This window comes from Mytilus californianus, unplaced genomic scaffold, assembly GCF_021869535.1.
Source record: "Mytilus californianus isolate M0D057914Y unplaced genomic scaffold, xbMytCali1.0.p SCAF_4, whole genome shotgun sequence".
Classification (NCBI taxonomy): Eukaryota; Metazoa; Mollusca; class Bivalvia; order Mytilida; family Mytilidae; genus Mytilus; species Mytilus californianus.
In genome coordinates, this window is record NW_026262690.1 from 103,209,307 (window position 1) to 103,217,916 (window position 8,610).

Below are 8,610 nucleotides of genomic sequence, written 5' to 3' on the forward strand. Positions count from 1 at the left end.
ATACAAACTAACGGTTTTTCCAGCAGAAGGGTATCGTTTTTTTATTTACTCAAAACAATACAATACTATACAATAATGTGACTTGAGTATCTGGCGGGTTGCCATTGGATGCATTGCTGTCAACATCACTTTATGGACATGTAGAAGTACAGACAAAGAGTGGATATGTATACATATTCTGCCAACTTTAATGAGCAAGACATTTGCTTTAGAATATTTCTTGAGTAAAATTTGAGACGTTACATTGTTAAAGAGTGTACATGATATGAAGATTAATCAAGAAACACGTGTTTTGCGCAAGGGAATGTTGTTTGTTTTACTACCAATAGGAACAGATGCTGAAGTACTATCAGCTATCCTGGTTTATCGTTTGTCTTGCAACTGCATTTGAATCTTTAGTTTACTATAGGTAAAGTTTTTATTTTATTCTATTTGCTTGCTGTTTCTGGCTTTTTTTCTCGTTGGCATGTAATTGTCTACACTATATTTTTTATTGTCCTATTGGTGTCTATAAGTTCTATTCTATAAAAAAAAAGCAAAATAGGTCATTGGCGTTTTCTATATCATAAGTCGTTATCTTGAATTCCTTGGTGTTACATTAAAGAATGAAGCTTGCAGAACTTACATTATTGTAAAAAGTCCTATTTTCTGTTTTATTACATGGTTGAAGTGTAGTCTTGACTATGATCTTTCATGTAAAACCAATTTTAGATATAGATCTCATTGCAGCATTTACTTTTGAAAACTATGCTGGTGTCCTGCATTTCTACTTTGGTTTGAAGATATGCCAAATGAAATTATTTTTCGCTGTGTAGATTTTTCTGGCACTCAAAGATTTCAGTGGATTAGATGTTGAAAGAGTTTCACAGTGGTTACTTTCAATCCATCATAAATGAATGCTACAAGTGCTAGCACTTAATAACATTTTTTCATAACATTTATAATGTATATAATTTCAGGAGTCAAAATGAAAATTCTATCAATTGGCTTACTGCTTATTGTGTTACCAGGAATTGTTTTATCAAAACACCACGAATCTATACTGTCATCTATTTTAAAACCATTAGATTTTTGTAAGTATAAATTAATGTTGATATCGAAGTTTTTGTATTTCTTTTTTCTTTTTAAATAATAGTGTTTTATTGTTGTTAATGTTATTCTTAAGCTGTTTTTTGCCTTTTTGTCTTTGTAAAAAGTAAATTAAAAAAAGACCGTACTCTAAGGAAAATTCAAAACGTAAAGTCCTTATCAAATTGAATTATTAAAAACTCAAACACGTCAAACGAACGGAAAACAACTGTCATATTCCTGACTTGGTACAGGCATTTCCTTATGTAGAAACCTGGTTTTATAGCCATCTAAACATCTCACTTGTATGACAGTCGCATAAAATGCCATTATATTGACAACAATGCGTGAGCAAAACAAAGACATAGGTAAAAAAAATCAAAAATTGGGTTACAACAGTCAACATTGTGTTGTAATCTTAATCACTATAAAATAAATAATTATTTCAACAAAGAAAAACAAAATGGCATAAAGACACTTTATAGACAAAGTACATGAGCAAAAATGAAAGACAAAAATACAAAAATACAAAAATTACCATAGCACAATAACGGGATGTAAAAAAACCGAGTCAGGCCAAAAGTATATTGCCAAAAAGGGACTAAACAGTAAAGGTTAAAAATATACAAAGACAAATAAAAAGAACACTAAAACACGTTCTTAAAGATGATAAACAACGTCAGCAACTAGAATTTATACGTCAAGACCATCATGTATGAAGTTGATACGGAATGTTTATCAACAAGGTCTTGGCATTTTCCGATGAACTTTTTTAGAAAAAGGACGAGACGTTGTTTGACTTAACCCTGGTTCATCAACTTCCTGCAGAGACACTGTTGACGTTTTATAAAGTCTGAGTAGCAGCTGCAAGCTCTTGAATACCGAATGAGTTGGAAAATGTATATCCCATATGCATGTGAAGTTGGTATATTCCTGCTAAAGTGGGGGAAATTTATAATTTCAAAATCAAAATCATGTCGTTTGTCATAGATTCTGGTACTGAGATGATCATTCATGTCAAGTTCGAGGTATAAGTCTAAAATGAGGCGAAGGAAGCTGTTGTTTCTTTAATTTCTAGTTCTGGAGGATATAGTAATAGAATTCAATCTGAAAAGTATGGATGTTAATGGAAAGAATATCATCAATACATCTGAATGTGAAATTAAATGATCTGGCTTCTTTGATCTTCTTATTTTTGATAAGTGTCTGAAGAACTCCGACTTATATGGAAATAAGAAGAGGTCGCCAAGGATAGGCGCACAGTTCGTTCCCTTAGTAATGCCGACAATTTGCTGAAATAGTCTACCTCCAAATTCAACAAATATGTTGTTAATAAGAAACTCCAGCATACTGATCACTTGTTCCTCTGTGTAGTATGTTTTACCTTTTTGTTCACTATTAACAAAATATGCCGTATGGTATCCCAACGCAATACATTTATAACGTATTCTGCCATTTTTATATTAAAAATCATTGTGGGTTATTTCTGTTTGACGATTTTTCAATTTCACATGGGGAATGGTGGTATACAAAGTTGAAAAATTAAAAGTTTTGATAGAATTAATTTCACAGAAAGATCGAGATTTAAAATTATCCAGAAGTTCTTCAGAGTTTTTTTTTAGGATCCACATATGGTTAATACAAGCGTTACAATGTTGTATGTCAACAATAAAGTCCTCCAAAATTGTCGAATAAAAAAAATGACCTTTGGTGTTACCGTTGAAGGTTACATTAATATTCATAAGTTTTTTTTTTATTTTTTATTATTTAAAATGCGAAATAGAACCGATTACATCTTTGGACATTGAAAAAACTTATTTTCATGATATATATTCAGTTTGTTAAATTATCTAATTTTATGTATCGTCATATTATTTTCGGTTTCAGTAAGGTTTGAACTTCCCTGACCAAATTTAATCTAAGACGGGTTTGGCTCTAGTTGGTTACTTTTTTATTTTGATATACTTTAAAACATTTTTGAATGATTTTTACATCCCATTCTTATGGTATCGAGAACTTGGTGAAAGTTATTCCAAAATTACGTTGTTTGCAGTGTAATCGTTATTCTATAGTTTTTTCATAAAATGACACCTTAATATATATACATTTCATTATTTCGATCGCATGCAGCACTACAAATTTGATAAACTGCAAAACGACTAAAGATAGTTATTGTGGTATTACTGTCACTGTTGAAGTAGCGAATTAGCTGAATGTAAAAAATTGAAAGAAAAGACACCAAGTGGGCAGTCTAATAAAAACAGACAACATTGTGTTAAAAATAAAGAACAATCAACAATAAAAACAAAACATAGAAAACCAGAGACTAAGCCACACGAGTCCCACCAAATACCGGGTATGAACTCAGGTGCGCCGAGACGGTTAGTTCTTGCTCCGCATGTGACATTCGTCGTGTTGCTCAATACTAAACAATTCTATGCAAGCTTACTTAATTCTATTTGTCTATATGACATTCTGTCTTCCAACTCACAACACACATTTGTGTTTTGCCATTTTGAAATTTTAACTACAGTTCATCATCGGGAATGTAACCATCGTGTGTTTTAATTGTTATGATAAGCTTTAAAACGGCCATGTTTACACCACAAAATTTAACATGAGTACAGCCAAACATGTGCAACTGGAAAAGTTATAAAGCATGCCAGGACTTACAATCTAAATGCAACTTGTGTTTCAGATATTTAAAAACTTTCCTCGATTTGTTTTGTCTATACAGAAAGTGTAAATTTAAAAGTATTGCACATTATTGAAGGCCGTACGGTGACCTGTAGTTGTTAACTTCTATGTCATTTGATCTCTGGGGGAGAGTTGTCTCATTGGCAATTATATCACATCTTCTTATTTGTATAAGCTGGGTTAAATTATTGATATGCTGAACTAATAAAAGAAGAATTCAATAATAATTGTATTGCATTGTTTTGATTGCTATTGACAATAGCAGGACACAACAAATCTGCACATCAAACGGTTGCTTGAAACAGTGTAGCTGAGTTGAAAATCAAATATTATCCAGGTGTTTGATTATCTTACCATTTTCTGCATTTATATGACGAAACATTCCAGAAGGAACTTCATATTGAGCATTTATCTCCCAGTTAATACGATAATCGTGTGCTTACGTTTGATCCCATGAATTCTAGAAGGGTTGCTGCAAATAAGGAATTTGACCAGGAGATATAAATGGTAAAAAGTTGGGATGATTTCTTTGACAGTTTTACGGAGTCTTTCCCGATTATGTTGACTGTTATGGAATATCTTTATTACATATTGATACGTTCTACTTGAAGTAACCACAATACCTTGCTATTTCCGTCCATTGTGACATCATCTAGTGCGTTTTTGCATTTTATTTGTACTTACAGTGAGCAATAAGACAGATGTCATTTCTATATTTTTCTTTTTTGTTTTGCTTAGCATGATCTATATTATAATAGTTAATGTTCTTCTCTACTGTTAGAAAAGAAATCTAAATGAAATGACATTAAATTTGAAGGCAACTTATTTCAAGTGCTGCAGCAGATAGTATGCAGACGCATTAGGATTTGTTATTTTCCTTTAACTTGAAATCCAAAAGCATACTATTGGTAAAGTTTTATCCATTCATTTCTTTTAAACTTTTTATCATTTCAGCATTTCATTTACATATTACCTCTGACGAAAATCAACCAAAAAATGACATCCTTCATGAGTTAGGAGACTTCTTCAAAGGAAAAAGAACTGGATGTGAATATTTTTTTTATTATCTAACTGAATAGTTTAAAGTTAAATTCATACCGTAGTATTGATATGTCCGTTGATAATCACAATTTAGTCTTATCTTAAACTTAATCAAACACCCATTAAACAAAAAGTTCTCTGAAACTAACATCATCAGGAAACTTGACTTTCCTACAAATTGTTTGTAACGTTTGGATTTTTCTCCACAGACTGGCAACATTGTGTTGGAAACCAACTGTTCCCCTTTTCTTTTCTTTTTAAAGTTTTTCGTTATTTTTCATTTTTTCTAATGTGTCCCCCTTTCTTTGTATGACGCTGATTTCATAAACGAGCTCTAAAAAAAGAATGAAAAGGTGCTTGCATTATTCACGTTTTGCTATACGCGGATTTTGTTTTCTCATTGAACAATTTAAAGCTTGGTTATTATATTGGTCGCATCCATCCCATTGATCTTGAAATAAGGCTAAAATGGATACAGTTACATCTCCTTCATATCTTGATTAGCATCTTGCGATTGACAATGAGACTTTGTTGAAAACTTACTGTATAGCAAAAAGTAAAATCACAAAAATACTGAACTCCGATGAAAATTCAAAAAGGAAAGTCCCCAATCAAATGGCAAAATAAAAAAACAAACACATCAAACGAATGGATAACAACTGTCATATTCCTGACTTGGTGCAGGCATTATCTTGTGTAGAAAATGGTGGATTGAACCTGGTTTTAAAGCTAGCTAAACCTCTCACTTGTATGACAGTCGCATCAAATTCCATTATATTGACAACGATGTGTGAACAAAACAAACAAAAACAATAGGTAAATAGTCACAAATAGGGGTAAATAGTCTAATTCGATAGGTCACATTCGTGAAAAGGGAACGGGATTGTAGTTACGACATAAGGAACATATCCGATATCATCTGTGAAACGGATATTCCATAACGGTCAACCAACTCGTGATGGCGTCCGTAAAATTTACAAAGTGATGATTTCAACTTCACCATTTGGAACTCTTGGTTTAAAAATGAAAATTCACAATTTGGAACCTGAAATCATCTCTTTTGTCGTAAAGTTTTGTTTTCAACCGACCCTCATAGTCAATTTCTAAATATAAGTCATAATCAAATGGCAAAATCAAAAGCTCAAACACATCAAACGAATGGATAACAACTGTCATATTCCTGACTTGGTACAGGCATTTTCTTATGTAGAAAATGGTGGATAGCAACATTCCTACAGAGCCTGTATGTGTAGTATATAACTTCCAGTTGATATAATATTTCAAAGCTGCCGTTTCCAATCATGACTTTCTTGATTACCATTACTTAGGATATTAAACCAAGCGTAATGGTAAAGTTGAAGTAATCTCTTCGAGAGATTTACTGATGCATTCATGATTTGATTGACTGTTATGGACCACATATATGTTTCACTTGTCGTAGACACATTCGGGATGCAACCTGTGGAGCAGGAACTGTCATCTTGACATGTGTTTGGTGAGGTTTTTGTTGACCAGTCGTTAGTTTTCTGAATAAGGTTGTGTTGCCGTTTATCTTTTGTTCATGATGTTTATTTGTTTTTTTCTCGACTTGTGGTGTTTTATTGCCTTTTGGTTTTTTCCTGGACTTGTGGTTTTTATTGCACTTTCGGTATATTCTGTCTCCTTTTTGAACTGAAACAAACTTACCAGTCCGTAGTTCACTTCTGTGGAATACTTGCATATAAGATGCATAAACAAATCATCGTGAATTCTTAAGCAGCAAATTTATTTGTTCGTCTAGTGTTTTATTCTTTTCTTTCTTTCTACATGTAAAGGATTGTTAAGTTTTGTTTTATATCTTATTTGTTATATATTGATTATTATATCCTCCATTTTAATTTATTTTGTTTTGTATTACAGCCTATAGACCCCACACTAACAGCGGTGATAATGAACCAAAGAATGACGTCCTTCACGAATTAGGAGACTACTTCAAAGGCAAACGAGATGAAAATGATTATTTTTATTATTTTGATGAATATTAAAAGACAGCTTTTCTCAACTGGTCCTGAGTAACGCACAATAATCAAACGATGAAATAACATTATATTATTATATGTCTTTGAAATAAATTGATTTACATACAAGACAAGTTATATTCTCTTCTGTGCTCTATAAGAACTGTATCGGATCTTTGAAAATTATTTCATATTTGATTCTGCATATACAATTATATGTCCAGAAGTAGCATCAAATGGAATACATTCTTACACAAACAGGTGGTCATTGTATCTTTCTGTTTGTAACACCTTTGTAGTTTAAATATTTCTACTTTTTTTTAATTATTCCATAATAAAAATAAAAAAAACCTTAAGAAAGATGTTATGAATAAAAAAATATTACAAAAATATCGAACTCCTAGTTTTATGCTTTTCTCTGGCATAGATAATAAACTGCTGTTCAAGTTAATCAAATTCTATTTTTCAAACACATGTACAAGTATGGTCACAATAAATCAAGAGAACTAATCAAATTAATATACAATTCAATTACGGACTGCAATTCGCATATACACATAACCCCATAACTGGTTACTAAGGAGAAATAACTCTCTTAAAAATATGCAAACTTAACCAAACGTCTTGACCATACCAAACTGACATATAACATCCCCCCGAACAAATAAACAAACCCCGTTTGTTTTCAATGGTCAAGGCGTTTTATTCATTTAAAAAAAAGTCAAAAATCCAATAATTTCTCAAAACAAACATGATCATAATTACATCTTCAATCTATTATTCAATCAACTGTCAATTGTTTGCACATTTTACTCAAAATCACTATCTACTACATATTCCACTATACTATTGGTTATACAGACCAAACTTTTATATATGGTGACACCAGCAGAGACCTTGGCTCTTATTAAATGGAAATACAATTAAAGCAACATATTGATCAGGTACACTGCCTCAACAAATACAACCATAAAAAACAGGTTATTTCTGGTATTGTACACCAATTCCGTCATTACAAATGGCAACACTTATGCTCATTAAAACGCAGTATTTTCCTCGTGCAATATTTGCTTTTTATCAAACTTAAAAAAAAAATGACTATTCATTTGAAAGCAAACTCTTAAATATATTATTTCATTCAACAAAATGGATTACTAAAATTCAAAACTTTTACTACTAAACTAACTTCACTTCACTCAAATCGTAAGACTGAAAAATATACAATTTAGAATAAAACTTAAACAAATATTCAAGAACAGTAACTTGAAATAAAAATCTTTTGAAAACTGGTATCATAAAAATACTGAAGAAAATATTCTCTCGACATTTTGTATAAAACAAAAACTTATTACAGAGTAATACTACAACAAATATACATTTTTTCCGCTTAATTGACACCCATTGATTACATTGTCAATATTACTTTCATTTTCTCACAATTTTTTTCACTTTCTATTTTACAAGATGGCGGCGATAATAACACAATCCGGCTCGACGTTGACCACATTTATTTTCACTTCGCGTTAATCGTTAAATTAAATAATAAACACAAAACATTCATTTGAATGATAATGAGTTTTTGTAGTTTATATTTTATCAGATAGCAAATTTCATGGAATACATATTTTTGCGTTAACCAACAAAAATATTCGTGCGCGAGGCTAATTCAATGACACAAATATACAATTTATGTGTGAAAGAAATTACGAGGGTAGAAAAATAAATTCCTTATCTCCAATTTTAAAGAATTATAAGGATTAAACGCCTTTTTAAAGGAATTTATTGGTGTATAAACTGAACCAAGTCA

The 8,610-nt window shown here is 31.3% G+C and overlaps 1 long non-coding RNA gene across 1 annotated transcript; it reads left to right on the forward strand.

Moving 5' to 3' along the window:
* The first annotated feature begins 967 nt into the window (after positions 1–967).
* Positions 968–6,871, forward strand: LOC127738951 (uncharacterized). The gene is made up of 3 exons (XR_008000226.1): positions 968–1,073; positions 4,720–4,812; positions 6,706–6,871. It is a non-coding gene; the product is annotated as an uncharacterized LOC127738951 (long non-coding RNA).
* The last annotated feature ends 1,739 nt before the right edge of the window (positions 6,872–8,610 follow it).